Here is a 17,054-nt window from a genome sequence, read left to right on the forward strand (position 1 = left end):
CAAGTAACGGGGCGCTGGTGGGGGCGCGCAGGTCGGGGAGCTGGCGGTGAGGCCCGGGCCGCGCGTTCGGTTAGGACCTTCAGGCGGATCCGGGGCCGCCGCCGTGGTTCGTGGTGCCGCCCGCCCCACCCCATTAAGTAGCGTGTGAATCCCGCGTCTTCGCTGCCGCGCGCAGCGGGTTTGGGAAAGCGGGTGCAGCGCCGAGAGGTGGGAGGGAGGTGGGGGGGCGCCGGAGCACCTCCGACTGGCCCGTCAGCCCGTGGCCTTCCTGCGAAAGTGGACCTGCCTGGCGAGTGGAGGCCGCCCCGGACCCTCCCGGGCACAGGCGCCCTGGGGGCGGAATAACCGGCGAGGTCCGGGCCTTTGGGAGCTTGACGGCCTGACCCCAAAATCAAAAGGTTTTGGCGAGTTTACTTTTAGGTTTTTGAGGAATCGCCACACTTTTCCACAATGGCTGCACCAAACTGCATTTCCATCAGCGGTGCAGGAGGGTTCCCTTTTCTCCACGCTCTCCACCGTTTCACCTTTGGACTTTTGAATGAGATGCCCATTCTGACTAGTGTGAGGTGATGCCTCAGTGTAGATTTGATTTGCATTTTTCTGATAATTAGTGATATTGAGCATGTTTTTCATGTGTCTATTGGCCATTTGTATGTTTTTATTGAAGAATTACTGGTTTAGTTCTGCCCATTTTTGGATTGGGTTTTTCGGTTTTTCAGTTGTATGAGCTGTTTATGTGTTCTGGAAATTAAGCCCGTGTCAGTTTCATCTCTTGCAAATACTTCTCCCGTTCCTTGGGTTGTCGTTTTGTTTTGCTCATGGTTTCCTTTGCTGTGCAAATGCTTATGAATTCAGTTTGGTCCCATTTGTTTATTTTTGCCTTTATTTCTGTTGCTTGGGTAGACTGCCCGAGGAGAACATTGCTGAGATGTATGTCAGCTAATGTTTTGTCTATGTTTTCTTCTAAGAGGTTTATAGTGTCTTGTCTTATGTTTAAGTCTTTAAGCCATTTTGAGTTTATTTTTGTGCATGGTGTGAGGGAGTCCTCTAACTTCATTGATTTACATGCAGCTGTCCAGTTTCCCTACACCATTTGCTTAAGAGACTGTTTTTACTTCACTGTATATTCTTGCCTTCTTTGTCAAAGATTAGCTGACCAAAAGTTTGTGGGTTTATTTCTGGGCTCGCTATTCTATTCCATTAATCTATACGTCTTTTTATTGTACAAATACCATGGATGACTGTTACTCTGTAGTATTGTCTGAAGTGTGGGAGGGTTATTCCTCCGACTTTGTTCTTTTTTTTTTTTTTTTCAGTAATGCTTTGGTAACTCTGGGTCTTTTGTGATTTCCCATAAATTTTAGGATTATTTGTTCTAATTTTGTGAAAAATGTCCTGGGTGATTTTGATAGAGATCACATAAAACCTATAGATTGCTTTTGGTAGTATGGCCATTTTAACAATACTCATTCTTCCAATTCAGGAACCTGGGAAATCTTTCCATTTCTTTAAGTCCTCTTCAATTTCCTTAGTCACTGTTTTGTACTCTCCACATAGAAGTCTTTCACTTCTTTGGTCAGATTTATTCCTAAGTATTTTATTTTTTTGGATGCAATTTAAAAAGGGCTTATTCCTCTCGTGTAAAGGCCACTGATTTATGTATGTTGACGCTGTATTCTGCTACCTAGCCGAATTCTCTTTATTAGCTCTAGTAGTTTTTGTGTGGAGCTTTTAGGGTTTTCTGTATATAGTATCATGTCATCCGTATATAATGACAATTTTACCTCTTCACTTCTAATTTGGGTCCCTTTGATAGCTTTGTGTTGTCTAATTGCTATGGCTAGGACTTCCAATATTATACTGAATAGAAGTGGTGAGAGTGGACATCCTTGTCTTGTTCTAGATTTTAGTGGAAAGGCTTTCAGTTTTTCACGATAGAGTGTTATGATGGCTGTAGGTTTGTCATAAATAGCTTTTATTATGTTGAGATCTGTTCCCTTTATACCCACTTTGGTAAGACCATGGACGCAGTGCGGTCAGGGGTCTGGGACGATGGCAGCAGCGGTGGCAGTGGCTGTGGGAGGAGGGGGCCTGCCCCTTGGGAGCCAGTCATTTGCTCTCATCCCCCCCCCCCGTCCTGGCCTGGGGGCGGCCTCTGCTGTGACAGGTTCTCTGGACGCATGTCTTTAGGTCAGTCTGCTCTCAGGAGGCTGGTGGGTGTGGTCAGGGAGCAGGGGCAGCGGTGGTGGGAGCGGGGCAGCCCAGTGCGAGCCCTTGGGTTTACTCCCATCTGTCTCCCCCTTGGCCTGTCATGGGGGCAGCCTCTGCTGCCCCAGGTTCGCTGGAGGCACGTTCCTAGGTCAGGCTGCTCCCGGAGGCGGGCGCGGTGGTCAGGGGGCGGCGGCGGTCACAGCGGGATGGGGATTGCCCGGTGTGCCAACTGGATTTGTTCCCGTCTCCCCCGCGGCCTGGCCTGGAGGCGGCATCTGCTTCCCCAGGTTCGTGGGACTCACGTCTCGCGGTTAGTCTGCTCTCGGCAGAGGGGAGCGGTGCGGTCAGGGGTCTGGGGCGGCGGCGGCAGCGACGGGGGTAGGGGGGTCTGCCCGAGACGTTCCGTTCAACTTGTTCTCATTTCCCTCGCTGCCCAGCCTGGGGGCGGTCACTACTGCCCCAGATTCGCAGGATGTAGGCTACAGATCAGCCTGTTTTGGGAGGCGGGCGAGGTGCCGTCAGTGTGCTGAGGCGGCGGCAGCGACAGCGGGAAATGGGAGCAAATCCGCGCGCTCGCACGGGGCGCCCCAGTCCCGCTGCCGCCTTCGCCACCTCCCCCCAGGAGCAGGCTGACTGGGAGAAGTGCGTTCCTTCAGGCTGGGGAAGCAGAGGCTGTCCCCAGGCCCGGACCAGGGGGAGATGGGTGGGAGCAAGTCGACTGGTTCTCCCGGGGCAGGTCCCCTCTCCCCGCCGCTGGCCTCGTCGCTGCCGCAGCTCCCGCAGCCCCCGCACCCTGACTACCCGTCCCTGGCTCCCAGGAGTAGCCTGATCGCGAGACGTGCGTCGCGAACTGGGACAGCAGAGGCCGCCTCCGAGACAGGCCGCGGGGGAGACTGAAGCAAATCGACAGGCTCGCAGAGGGCAGACCCCCTCTCCCCGTGCTGTTGCGGCGCCGCCGCCTCCGCCGCTGCTGTCCCCTGACTGCACCTCGCCTGCCTCCCAGGAGCAGGTTGACCTGGAGAGGTGCCTCCAGTGAAGCTGGGGCAGGAGAAGCCGCCCCTGGGCCATGCCTTGAGGGAGATGGGGGCAAATCGACCAGCTAGCCAGGGGCAGTGCCCCTCTCCCCGCTGCTGCCCCAGGTTCCCGGGACACTTGTTTCCAGGTCAGTGGACTCCAGGGAGGCGGGCGCGGTGCTGTCAGGGGGCAGCTGCTTCGAGGAAGGCGGACGTGGCGGCCGGCCGCAGGAGGCGGAGGGGGCTGCCCCCGGGGTGCAGGTCGACTTGCTCCTGTCTCCCCCGTGGCCTGTCGCCGGGGCAGCCTGTGCTGCCCCAGCTTCCCTGGATGCCTGTCTTCATGTCAGCCTGCTCCTGGGAGGAGAGCACAGTGTGCTCAGGGGGCGGCGTGGGAGACAGGCAAGGACTTGCAGAGGATTGGGCTGTAGCCCAGGATAACTAACTCCTCTTTCTTTTGCTGCTTCATGTGGTGGCTGTAGCGGCTTTTCCATTATAGATTATCAGGAAATACTGAAGGTAGGTCTCTGTGCTATGCAGAACAATCTTCTTAAAAAGATCTGTTTTTATATATAGTGGCTAACATTTGTAAATCTCAAACTCCCAAATTGATCCCTTCCCACCCCATTTCCCTGGTAACCATAATACTGTTTACTGAGTCTGTGAGTCTTCTGTTTTGTAGATGAGTTCACAGTGTCCTTTTTGTTTTTTTAGCTTTCACATATGATACCATAAGGTATTTTTTCTTTCTCTTTCTGGTTTGACTTCACTTAGAACGACAATCTGTAGGTCCATCCATGTTGTTGCAAATGGCATTATTTTATTCTTTTTTATGGCAGAGTGGTATTCCATTGTATAATATACCACAGCTTCTTTATCCAGTCATCTTTTGCTTCATTTAGGTTGCTTCCATGTCTTGGCTATTGTATAATAGTGGTGCTATGAACATTGGGGTGCAGGTATCTTTTTGCATTAGAGTTCCCTCCCGATATATACCCTGAAGTGGGATTGCTGGATCATAGGGTAATTCTGTTTTTAGTTTTTTGAGGAATTTCCATGTTGTTTTTCATAATGGCTACAGCAAACTGCATTCCCTCCAGCAGTGTAGGAGGATTCCCTTTTCTCCACACCCTCTCCAGCATTTATCACTCATAAGCTTCTGAATGATGGTCATTCTGACTGGTGTGAAGTGATACCTCGTTGTAGTTTTGATTTGTGTTTCTCTGATAGTGATATGGAGTATTTTTTCGTATGCCTATTGGCCATTTGTATGTCTTCATTGGAAAGTTGCTTGTTTAGGTCCTTTGCCCATTTTTCATTGGGTTGTATTTTTGTTATTAAGTTGTTTGTGCTGTTTATGTATTTTGGAAGTTAAGCCTTTGTCAGTCACATCATTTCCAAATATTTTCTCTCATTCCATACGCTGTCTTCTTGTTTTGCTTATGGTTTCATTTGCTGTCTAAATGTTCATTAATTTAATTTGGTTCCATTTGTGGTTTTTTTTGTTTTTTTTTTTTGCTGTTATTTCCATAGATTGTTGTAGGAGAACATTGCTAAGGTTTATGTAAGATAATATTTTGCCTATATTTTCTTATAGGGAATTTATCATGTCTTGTTTTATATTTAAGTCTTCAAGCCATTTTGAGTTTATTTTTGTGTATGGGACGAGAGAGTGTTCTAACGTCACTGATTTACAGGCTGCTATCCAGTTTACCCAACACCACTTGCTGAAGAGAAGACTGTCTTTTCTCTATTGTGTATTTTTGTCTCCTTTGTTGAAGATTAATTGACAATCATAGGTCTGTGGATTTATTTCTGGGCTCTCTATTCTGTTCCATTAATGCATATGTCTTTTTATGCCAGTACCTTCTTGTTTCGATGACTGTAGCTCTGTTATATTATCTGAAGTCTGGGGAAGTTATTCCTCCAGCTTCATTCTTTTTCTTAAGTAATACTTAGGCAATTCTGAGTCTTTTGTGATTCCATATACATCTTAGGATGGTTAATTCCCGTTCTGTAAAAAATGTTGTGGGTAATTTGATATGGATTACATTAAATCTGTAGATTGCCTTGGGCAGAATGGCCATTTTAACAATATTGATTCTTACAATCCAAGAGCATGGGATATCTTTCCATTTTTTAAAATCTTGTTTAATTTCCTTAATCACAGTTTTGTATTTTTCCACGTATAAGTCTTTCACTTCATTGGTCAGATTTATTCCTAAGTATTTTATTGTTTTGCATAGAATTTTAAAAGGGATTGTTTCTTTACTTTCTTTTCCTGTTTATTCATCATTAGTGTTAAGAAACACAACTGATTTTTGTAAATCTTACATCGTGCTACTTTGCTGAATTCTTTTATTAGCTCTTGTAGTTTTTTGGTGGAACTTTTAGGGTTTTTTATATATAGTATCATGTTGTCTGCATTCAATTACAATTTTACCTCTTTTTTTCCAGTTTGGATCCCTTTTACTTAGTTTTCTTGCCTGATTATTGTGGCGAGGACTTCCAAGACTACGTTGAATAGAGTGGTGAGAGTGGGCATCCTTGTGTTGTTGTTGTTCCAGATTTTAGTGGGAAGGCTTTCAGTTTTTCAATGTTGAGTACTGTGCTGGCTGTAGGTTTGTCATAAATAGCTCTTAGTATGTGGAGATATGTCCCCTTTCTACCCACTTTGGTAAGAGTTTTTTTTTTTTATCATAAATGGGTGTTGAATTTTGTCAAATGGTTTTTCTGCATCTACTGAGATGATCATGTGATTTTTCTCCTTTTTTGTGTGGATGTGGTGTACCACATTGATTAATTTGCATATATTGAACCATCCTTGTGTCCCTGGGATGAATCCAACTTGATCATGGCAAATGATCTTTTTTATGTGCTGTTGGATTATATTTGCTAATATTTTGTTGAGGATTTTTCCATCTATGTTCATCAGTGATATTGGCCTGTAATTTTCTTTTTTGGTAGTGTGAGCAGAGCAGGAGCAACCTTAGAAAGGTTTAGGTGCTTGGAATAATTTGGGAAGCCTCACTCCTGACTTACCGTCCAGTACATGAGTGATGCCTTTGTAGTGTGATGAGCATCACTGAATTTTTCTCAGTGATGTGATTTTTTCCCTTTTTTTGGTCATATAAAAGTCAGATGCTAACATGCAAGAAGTTGAAAAATTCATAGCTGGTAAAATAATCTCCTGGAAAAGAGAGCATTTGAAAATGTGGATGAAATAAATGAAAGTGTCAGCTCTTGTTGTTTTGCATGAAAGTTCTATTGTTTTTCCTGTGATGATATTAACTGACGTATATTTTTATTTTGTAGCCTGTGTACACTGAGGATATTGGGATGATTCTTTCTTTCCAAAGCACCCTAGTTCTGTATCAGTGTTTGTGCTTGCTGTCTCTGTAGCTCTCAATTTGTATACTTGATTGCATCCTTTTTCTATATTGTCTGCTTCCTCTCTTGATTTTTCAAATGTGCAGACTTCACCATCTGTATTTACCTGATTGGTATACATAGTAGATGATTAAGTTAAGTAATGAATAACTGAATAACATAATAGCTATCAGGTTTTTAGACAATATATTCTTACTTCAGAAAGATCTAATTTTAAGAGCTATGTGCCTAATTTTTCATAAGATACGTGATACTTAACAGGGAACTTTCATTAATTTAAGAGATTTTTGGCTCACTGAAACCTTTTCCAGCTTACACATTTTGAGAGTTCATCATACTTGTGCTAATGACCATTGAATGTTGAGAAGAAAACAGGGGGAGGGTGTAGCTCAGTGGTAGAGCACAGGCATAGCACGCACAAGGTCCTGGGTGCAATCCCCAGTACCACCATTAAAAATACAGAAATAAATAAACCTAATTCCCCCCCCCAAATAAAAAAAATACAAAGAATATAAACAGCAGCATAGAAAGGAAAGGAAGTGTGTTTAAAATATAGAGAAGGCAACATCTAATCTTTAGATCATATTGAAAGTTTTATTTAAATTATTATTTCCTTATAGTTAGATGGCTGTACATTCATTCCCATTTACATAACATCAGCTTTTGGGTTTGTGAGTTCATTCAAATTTACATGACAGTTTAAGTCTCCATGTTCTACAGTTGTGGCTGAGAACTATAATCAAAGAAGAAGTAAAGCTTTTCCACTGAAATAGTTATTGGAGGAATTGATGATTCCTGTGACTCTCATTTGAAGTTAATAAGTCATAGGGACATATTTTCTAAGTCTTAAACTCCAAATCACCTGGCTAAGCCACAAAGCTGAAACAGTCGACTGAATGCCTGGGGCTGGCTGAGGCATGGCTGGGAAGTCACTCTACAGAGGACTTGCTCCTGACTCTGTGCTGTCTCAGGATTGCGGTGGCAGGGATGGAGTGTCTGACCAGGGCTGAAGCAGACGTTGTGTTGCTGGTGGACGGATCGTGGAGCCTCAGCCGGGCAAACTTGAGAACTGTGCTGAGTCTCATTTCTCACATTGTGGAAGTTTGCGATTGGCCCCAAAAGGGTGCAGGTTGGTAGGTCTGACAATATTGAAGACGTTTAGACATTTCCATCATGCTCTTTGATATATGCTAACGCCAATAGTGTCTTTTTAGCCCTTGCTCAGTATAGTGGGGACCCCAGAACAGAGTGGCAGTTAAATGCTCACAGAGACAAGAAGAGCTTGTTGCAAGCCATGGTGAACTTACTTTACAAAGGAGCAGTACCCTCACAGGTGAGACAAAGTGGTCTGGCGTGCTTGGAGCTCTTGCTTTTGGTCAAAGCTTGTGGCTGAATAATAATGTGCCAGATGCTCTTTTAAAAATTCCACTAGGCATGGCTTTGAACTTTATTCGCTAACAGAGCTTCAAGACCCAAGCTGGCATGAGGCCTTGAGCTCAAAAAATTGGTGTTTTCATCAGCGATGGAAAAACCCCAAGATGATGTTGAGGCAAAGAAACTCAAGGATGAAGGCATGGAGCTGTTTGCTATTGGTTAAGCACTGAAAAGGCTGGCTATGCCTCCAGGGCTTACAAGTGTGCTGAGGATCATTTTGTAGTTTAAAATACTTTCTGAAGCATGGACAAACAGGCAAACACATTTTCCTTATGATATGATATAATTTATCAAAATGCTGTGCCAGGAGGTTAATTCATTTTCTTCTTTTCTCCTTGTAATGGGCTGAGACTGGCTTCTTGGAAGAGAGTAATGGGTCAAGAGGACAAATGTATGATTAAGAAGATTCAGGAAACTTTCTTTTTAACTTCCCACAGAACTGAGTTTATTTTTGATCCGTTATTTTTCTTTCCAGAAAAAACACTGAAGAGACACTTCTTGGTGGGAAATTGGTGTTAGAAGCACTTAGGAGAATCTAAACAAAATAGCCTTTGGTTAATATTTTTTTGTTTCTATTTTATAATCAGAGATATGTAATCATTTTATTATTCAGGAAAAACATATATATGTTCTAGTTAACATTGAATATATAGGGGTAGCCCATGAAATATTGGCTTCTATTCTGTTGATTTTTTTTCTGAGACATGTTTTTTATTTGTATACATTTATTTTTCCCAAGGTATTAAAAATGCTGACAAAGCTGAGTTAAAGATGATTGCAGAAGATCCTGATGGTACCCACGCATACAGTGTGGCAGATTTTGAGTCCTCTCCAGGATCCTGGATGACCTCACCATCAACTTGTGGGGAGATCCCGGTGAGAGTAAAATCCACACAGTTTAGGTGTCTGAGCAGTTTGGTCCAGATAGTTCTTTCTTGGATGGAGGGAGCGGTTTCTTTCGTGCATTGCGAGTTGTTTAGCAGCATCGCTGGAGTCTCCGCACTGAATTCGTAGCACCCCCTGAGTCTTAATAATAAAAATCTTCAGAATTTGCCACACGTCTGCTGGGGAGAATACTGCCCTCAGTTGAGAAACATTGGTTTAATCTTTGCCTTTTTTCTTTTTTGTTTTTTTTTTTTTCTGATGGCATCAAACTGTAAATGACTTCTAGCTTATTTGAGGGTACATTTTGTTTATATATGCCTGTGCCCCCCCCCCCCCAACACACACACACACAGGGAAGGAGAGATGCTTTCTTTCCTGGTGTGCATCTACTTTCTGGTAAAGCACCTTCACTCTATGTAGCTAGGAAGTTACTTTTAAACGGTTGTTCCCAGATAACATTTTGTAAAGTTTGCTCCCTTTTGTTTCTGATTAGGAATGGAAGAGGGGTCTTATATATGGTGTGCTTTGCCCCAACTACCGATGACCTCATTTGGTACTTTGCACTTGTAACCCCTAAATATAAAGACAAATTATAGTTGTAGAGCTTGGACTTTTAGAAAGGATGTCATCTCTCTCTGTCAGTGAAGAAACAGATTTAGAGAAGTTAAATTACTCAGGGCCAAATGGTTAAAGATGTTTGTAGAGATCCTTGAAAAAAGGTAGCTATTGATAAGGAATTACGATTGAGAAATAAAATGATAGAAGTGAATCTGTAGTGACAAAGAGTGGTGCAAAATAATGACTGTAAATCACTGAAGAAAACATGGTAAGTGCCAAATTGAAGGTTTTTGGAAAATTAATGATAAAACTCATGGCTCTTCTTAGAAAAATTTCTTTTAAATACATGTAGATTATGATAAACACTGTCTTTCACTAATATATTCTGGTTTTGAAAATTTGGAATGAGTTTAACAAAGTGGCAAAAATGAGTCACGTGCTTTGGGTACTGAGGATACATTAATTTGAATGTTCCTTGTATTTCTCGCTCCAAAACATTACAGATTTTCTTTTTGGAATTTGAACAACAGATTTACCTTTTCCCTGGAGAAACAGACCAGCCAAGAAGCCAGATACAGTAGGTTTCTGGCTCTAGATTAGCTGAGAGATTTGTAGTTTTATAAGTTGGAGAGAATTTTGAGTGGAGATGAAAACATCTTTTATCTGTTTTTCTGTATTTTTTTAAATATCCACTGTGTAATAGTTGCATTCATTTAGTTTCCCAGACAATAAAATTGCTTGATAATTTTGAACAATAAAGGTTAGGATACTAAGAATGGAGATGCTTTTTCCCAGCTTTGGCTTACAAAGAAAGCATTATGGGTGTATATGAGAATGAACTGCAATGCTCATGGAGTCATTGGATTAGTTCTCCTATAATTATTATTTGGGACATCTTTCTAATGGTCATACTGAGCTGAATGTTTCTATTTTTTGTTAATATTTATGCAAAATATTTTTCTGTATTAGGCATTTCACCTATACTTGTTTCCACAGAGAAGACAGTCACAGGCAGTGGAATCTTCCTAAGTTTTAGGAAATTTGGCTGTTCTTCCTCTTGAATGAGAAAGCGGTTAGCTTCTTTCATCACTCAGTTAGATCCTGTCAGGGAACAAGACTCAACTAAGAAACCAGTTCTGTCCTCGCAGAGCGTAACTTACAGCTAAGGGGGTCAGACATTGAATATACATAATCAAAATGGTAATGAGGGCAGTGAACTTGGGTGGTGCCAACAGCGATAGAGGCAGTGGGATTGTCAGGACCCCAGTTGTCATTTATTGATACATGTACCAGGTTAGAGAGAGGAGAAGGTATTCGAGGATGATTCAGAGGTTTTGAGTTCCAGGTGGCCGATAAACTTGTGGTGCCATCCAGAAGAGGGGGAGCAGGTTTTAATGAGAGACAGTGAGGGCAGGGTTGAGTCCTCTGAGGCTGGGGAACCTTCTGACCGTCCATTCAGGGAGGACGTCTGGGCATTGGGCCTCTAAACTGATTTACTGTGACTGCTTAGTATGTGAAAGAGTATGTGTAAAAGCTTGAAACAGGGAGAGGAAAATCATTTCAACCTGATTTATTTATTATTATTTTTTAAGCATGAGTTAAAAAATTGTTGTATTATTTTGGATTTTTTGGGGGTAATTAGGTTTGTTTATTTGTTTGTTTTAATGGAGATCCTGGGGCTGGAACCCAGGACTTCGTGCATGCTAAGCACACGCTCTACCACTGAGCTACACCCTCCCCACTGTTTCAGCCTGATTTAAATGTCATCACCTTGCTTAACAATGAAAAAAGCGTCTGCACTTTATTTCCGCGAGTAGGTGACTTGAAAGCACCTTCTAACCTAGTCATTGCTGAGCGAACCCATCGTCTTTGAGAGTGAGCTGGACACCTCCTTCTGACAGCATGGACAGGTACCAAGTGGAGTCCTACCCAGGTTCTGAAGGGAAATGGCAAGAAGTGAGTGGACGCCCCCTACAGCCCCTCCTTCCTGGTCCAGAGATCGGGTCCTCTTCCTTAGGACTCCGAGAACAGTGCCAGGTGAGGAGCAAGAGGGATGGAGAGGGGGCCGAACTGAGTCGAGGGTGCTTTCCGTTTCTTGCTAGGCAGGCACTTCTATTTGGGCTTCATTAGTGGGAAAGAGCTTGGCTTAAATTCTTGAAATTTCTAAAGATTGCAGAACAGCAATACAATTTTTAATTAAAATTTTATTAGAGGATGCTTAATTTATTCATGTGTTTATACAAGAGTCATAAGGAAGAGAACGTTGAAGATGATCTAGTTTTACTGATAGATTTTACACATAAGGAAACAGCAGCTGGGAGAATAACTTGTGTGAAATGTCCAAGATCTCACTGTAATCTGGTGGTTACCAAAAACAAAAGACAAGGGCCTCATTAAAATCTAATTTCTAAGCTCATTGCAGTAACTACTACAGTGCGATTATAGTAGAAAAGAGGGAAGCGATGATAACGTAAGTTGCTTCTACTGTTTAACTTTGCCCTAGTTTTATGTGAGCTGGTTGGAAAGCAGCACAGTCCTGACAGATGTGAAGCCCGACACCGAGTGTCGTGTTGACGTGTCTTCAGTGGTAGAGGATGAACATAGTGAAGCCCTGAAGGGCACAGAGAAAACTTGTAAGTCGGATTTTTTTTTTAAGATCTCGTTTTATTTTTCAAGATAAAGACGTGACAGCCCATGTGGGATTTTTTTGATCAGTCTTCTGAAGCATTCCTTTATTCAGTATCCAGTCAGTGCACATTTACTGAGTTCGCTGTTCATGCTCAATAAATGTGGTTTTCTGCTTTTAGTGGCTGGTCCTGCCATCAGGGGATCCCACAGGTGGAATGGGTCATCATGGCCACAGATATCTCACAGGGAAAAGTACCTTTCTCAGTTTTCCACCTTTTTTTTTAAACATTTTTAGAACTATTTATAGTTTATTAATGAAATCAGAGCTGTCAACACCCCAAATCTCATTTGCTCAGACACCTAAACTGTGTGGATTTTACTCTCACCGGGATCTCCCCACAAGCAGTTCTCTACTTCTTAAGGGAAGAGACCACGTGGGGAGTGGGTCTAGGATTGTCTGGAAGAGCGACTGTGCAGGAGTGACCGGGTTCAGTGCTGCATGTGGCCAGATCTTCGTGCTGGCAATGAGATCTCCCCTTTTTTTCTCCTGGCTTTTGGACTCTGGTCTTTGCTAGAGAAGCTCAGATGGCTTTGGCTTTGAGTAGAGCTTTCGGGCAAGGTGTTCCTCACTCCTTCCCGGTAGGGTTTCTGAGGCCATATGAAAACACCCTTCCCTTCTCCCATCTTCTAGGCTGGTCTCTGGGAAGGAGAGAGGCCACTTGCAAGAGGAAGGAGTGGGCGTAACTCTCCAGGACAAGAACTGACCCTACTCACTGCCCGGTCTCTTAGGCCCTTATCTCCTTTCATGTTAGACCGGCAGAAGTGGGAAAGAATGTATTTCATAATAGACAGGATTAATCTGATAATTCCTTTAAAACTTTAAACTTAATCTTTGGACAAGAAAATAGAGAGCTATATGGGTGTTACATGGTGAGGAGACTGTAAACCTTTTACTCTGCCTCATGGGCTGATCTTCAAAAAGCCTGTCATCCATTAAGTTTCACTTACTAGTATGTGGAGCTCTCATTTAAAAATTTTTAAAGAGAAAGATGGAATGAAATACCGTGTTGGTTTTTTATGTATGAAATTCTATGATCGAAGAGTGAAAACTGTCAACTTAAAAAGATGTTCCAGAAAAAGAAATAGAAATCTGAGGAGGCTGGTGTCTGTTTTGGCTGTCGTATGGATTCACTGGATTGCCACTTTAAATTTAAACTTCTTTTCTCAGTGAGATAGTTACAACATGCAGTCCTGAGTATGAGGGGGAGATACACAATGAGAGGTGGGTTTGGAGGGGGATGGAGAGGATTATGTTAACTCCCACTGATTTCTCACAGCAGCCCCTATTTAGTGCATACAAATATCAATTATTAAGTGGTAAACAACAATTTAAAAAATGAACAGAGTAAGAGGAATTAATTAAACTGATGTCTGCCTTTCCATTCCTACAATGCCAGTGCCTGTAGTCAGCCTCAACCTTTATGACGTCGGCTCTGCCACCAGGCAGGTCCAGTGGCAGCCAGTGGGAGGGGCTGCTGGCTACACCTTGTTTTCAGGAACCCATCAACGCCACAGAACCAACCAAACCCAAAGAGGTGGGAGATGTTTGTTTTCTTTATCACTAGGTATTCCTGAGACCTATTTTAGAGTCCTGATGGAACAGCGGTGACTTAGGAACTCATTTACAACTTTACTTGCAAAATAGAAAAGCAGATTAGATTTGTGGCCTGTGACACATCTAGCAAACATTAGCATGAAAAAGGAAAAGCAGTTCAGAGAAATGAAAAATAAAAGTTGTGTTATGTACATGTTTATGGACAGATGAATGGATAAAGATGTGGCATATATACACAATGGAATATTACTCAGCCATAAAAAGAATGAAATAATGCCATTTGCAGCAACATGGGTGGACCTAGAGATTATCATACTAAGTGAAGTATGTCAGACAAAGACAAGTATCTTATGATATTATTTACATGTGGAATCTAAAAAATGATACAGATGAACTTATTTACAAAACAGAAACAGACTCACAGACATAGAAAACAAACTCATGGTTACCAAATGGGAAAGAGGAGCAGGATATATGAGGACTTTCGGATTAGCAGATACATAAAAGAGATAAACAGCAAGGACCTACTGTATACACAGGGAACTATATTCAGTATCTTGCGATGAAGTGTAATGGAAAAGGAAACAGAACCTAGCGGCTCCAAGTCAGTGTAACTGGCTGTCCCCAGTTGGTGGAAACATTTGATTTGAACATGTTACATCCCTTCAGCTTGTCCATCTGCAGGTGCGTGTGGGGCCGACAGTGAGTGGCGTGCAGGTGAGGGAGCTCTTTCCCAACACTGGAGATGCGGTCATGGTCCAGGACGTCCTGTGTGACCTCACCAGCGAACCTGTCACCACAAGGGAGGGCACCTGTAAGACTGCTAGTTTTCCTTCTTCCCGTATTGCTGTGAACATAGTATTCATTAGGCTTTTTCTTTCACCCAGTGATGCCAACAATAATTTGATAGTTTGTGCATAAGGGTTATTACTTAACTCAATCAAATTTGAGAATTAAGATTACTTCTAGACTTGTGGCAGCATCTTACATTGATTCTAGGGTTTGCATTTATTTTTCCATATTAAACATGCCTGATTTTGAGATGTATGTTACAATCAGTGGTGTCTTAAAACTGTTCTTGGTGAGGTGTCAATTAGGCAGTAAGACAGAAAAGAATGGTGCATCTTACAATTGATGTTGTAGATCCATGAAAGATGGTGTATAGCGCTGGTGAGACGGGAATGTTGGGTGAGTGTAGTTTTGGTGGAAGATACTAAGTTTAAGATCAAGATGTCCCAAGTTCTTGTTGAGGTAGAAACTCTATGGCACATATGAATAGTCTGTTTCAGTTAAGTAAATTAATCAATTAACTCAGTGTCAAAATACATTGATCTTCTGGGACACTCCAGCCCTGCGCTCAGGTGTTGGGAAGGAAGAATACAGAGCAGCACGGAGGACACGAACTCCGTGGTTTGCGCTTCTCGTGTGTGTTGTTCAGCCCCTTTCATGTTTCTGGTTTTTTTCACTAGCATACAGGTGGCTTTTCTTGAAAAGTGGCAGTGATTGCACCTAGGACCCTTGCCTGGCCTAGTTTTGTTTCTTACTGAGGTTGGCATGCTGGGATGGATGACATGGCTTAAATGTTGAGAGTCTCAGCTCACAATTCTAAGGAAATTAAGATGTTGGAAAGAACCCTCAAGAGGGGAAGGGGATGAGACAGAAGCATGATGAGACAGAAAAGAGGCACCTGCAAAGTGCGGCAGGAGACATTCATCAACAGCAAGTAATCATCTTGTGTATGTTGGGTCCTGTCAGAAGCTGGTGGTCGGTGGGAATGGAGTGGTGGAAGATGGGAAGGGTGGGGAGCCAGCCAGGGGTGGTGACGTGTGCTGGGAGAAAAGTCCCAAGGGTCACGGTGGGAGGAGCGATGAGTGTGGTTCTAGGTTGGGATGTGGGGCTAGACTGCAGCAGCAGAGGACTGGAGGGCACGGAGATGAGAACACGGAAGGGATGGAGGTGCAGAAACGTGGAGGTGGAGACAGATTCAGGAAGAGAGACGCAGAGAGCTGAAAGGAGAGGCAAAGGAAATTGGTAGACAGGCAGCTAGAATGAGTGAGATATGTCTCAGAGCAAAAGAAAATCTCCCAGAGGTGCAAATTTCAAACTCCCAGTGGAAATGTTAGGTCTCTTGATTGTGGAGATGGCTTCATAGGTGTCCACACCTGTCAAAATTCATCAAATTGTGCATCAAAAGTATGTGAGCTTACTGTACAGAAATTATACCACAATAAAATTGTTTAAAAAATTAAAAATAAAATAACTCTTGAAAAAAAAGAAAAAAATTTCTTCATTAGTTATACTCCTCAATCTTTTGAAGGTAAAGCTTTGTTTGACTTGGTGAAAATTTATCATTGAGACTTTCTTCTAACCGTTTTGGCTTCTGTGCTGAATTTCAGCTCATCTTCATTCTTCACTCTTGGAACCATCTGTTTTTTTTTTAATCACAGTCTTAGGGGAGCGTATTGCTGATTTTGATTTCTCTCTTAACTGCTTTAACTCTGATAAACGTGAGCTACCCACTTACAGTGAATTTTGCTTTATTATAGCTGAGCAGTAAGTAAGAACTTCCTTAAATAGAGTAGAAGAAATTTAACATAGAGAAGTTAGAGTTGTAATAAAAATTTAAATTTATCCTATTTTTAAAAAGCCTTCTTAAGAAGAATTCAGCTGTACCTGGTAGAATCATGGTACTTATGTCATCATAACCAGTTTGTTACTCTGCTGCGCACCTCGAAGTCTTCTCCAAACAACCTATTGAAAGCTTGTGTGGATGCTTTAGAGCTTTGTTTTGTGGTTGAGAACCGCATCTGGACCTAATTTGTCCTGCATCTCCAGGGCCTTTGCCCAGTCCTTGATACCTGAAAGTCACAGCACCAGGAGTGTCTTGTGGGAACCTGCCCTTGGAAAAGTGCATAAATATACTGTCTGCTACAAAAGACCAGAAGAGGATGTCAGAGAGGTAGGTTGACGTTAGATTGGGTTTAGAAATACTTGCTTTCCTAGTAGATTTAACAAAAGAATCTAAACAAGCGTAGATGGTAGCTTATTTTGCATACTTGCTGTTTTATTGATCTAGTGTTGAAAACTTGTTATATATTAAAGCACTGTTTGAATATTGATAATATATTGGGCTGTCTCGCATTTTGTTTAGACATGTTTTGTTGTGTGATAGTAATCACAAAAACATCCTTTAGGTAAAGACTGATAGTATCTAGATGGTGTTTCCCTCTCATCCAGATGCCTATAATGGTGCTCTGCTATCTATGAATTACTGAAATTGTCACAGTAATGTTTCTAAAAATGAGAGCTAGCAAGAGGATGGT

General features: G+C 42.5%; 1 long non-coding RNA gene across 15 annotated transcripts in view; it reads left to right on the plus strand.

Annotated features, from left to right (window-relative positions):
* Positions 1–17,054, plus strand: part of LOC105062315 (uncharacterized) — a 94,045-nt gene that overhangs the window by 60,258 nt on the left and 16,733 nt on the right. For 7 of the 15 annotated variants that reach the window (XR_012501907.1, XR_012501917.1, XR_012501915.1 and 4 more), the window contains 4 exons: positions 8,785–8,921; positions 11,306–11,525; positions 11,992–12,121; positions 13,574–16,690. This is a non-coding gene — a long non-coding RNA (uncharacterized LOC105062315). Of the gene's footprint in view, positions 1–9; positions 7,741–7,825; positions 7,945–8,784; positions 8,922–11,305; positions 11,526–11,991; positions 12,122–13,573; positions 16,691–17,054 lie in introns of those variants that run through there. The other 8 variants (XR_012501908.1, XR_012501914.1, XR_012501912.1 and 5 more) reach the window with 8 other exon arrangements.

The sequence above is a fragment of the Camelus bactrianus genome, chromosome 23 (genome assembly GCF_048773025.1).
Source record: "Camelus bactrianus isolate YW-2024 breed Bactrian camel chromosome 23, ASM4877302v1, whole genome shotgun sequence".
Taxonomy (NCBI): Eukaryota; Metazoa; Chordata; class Mammalia; order Artiodactyla; family Camelidae; genus Camelus; species Camelus bactrianus.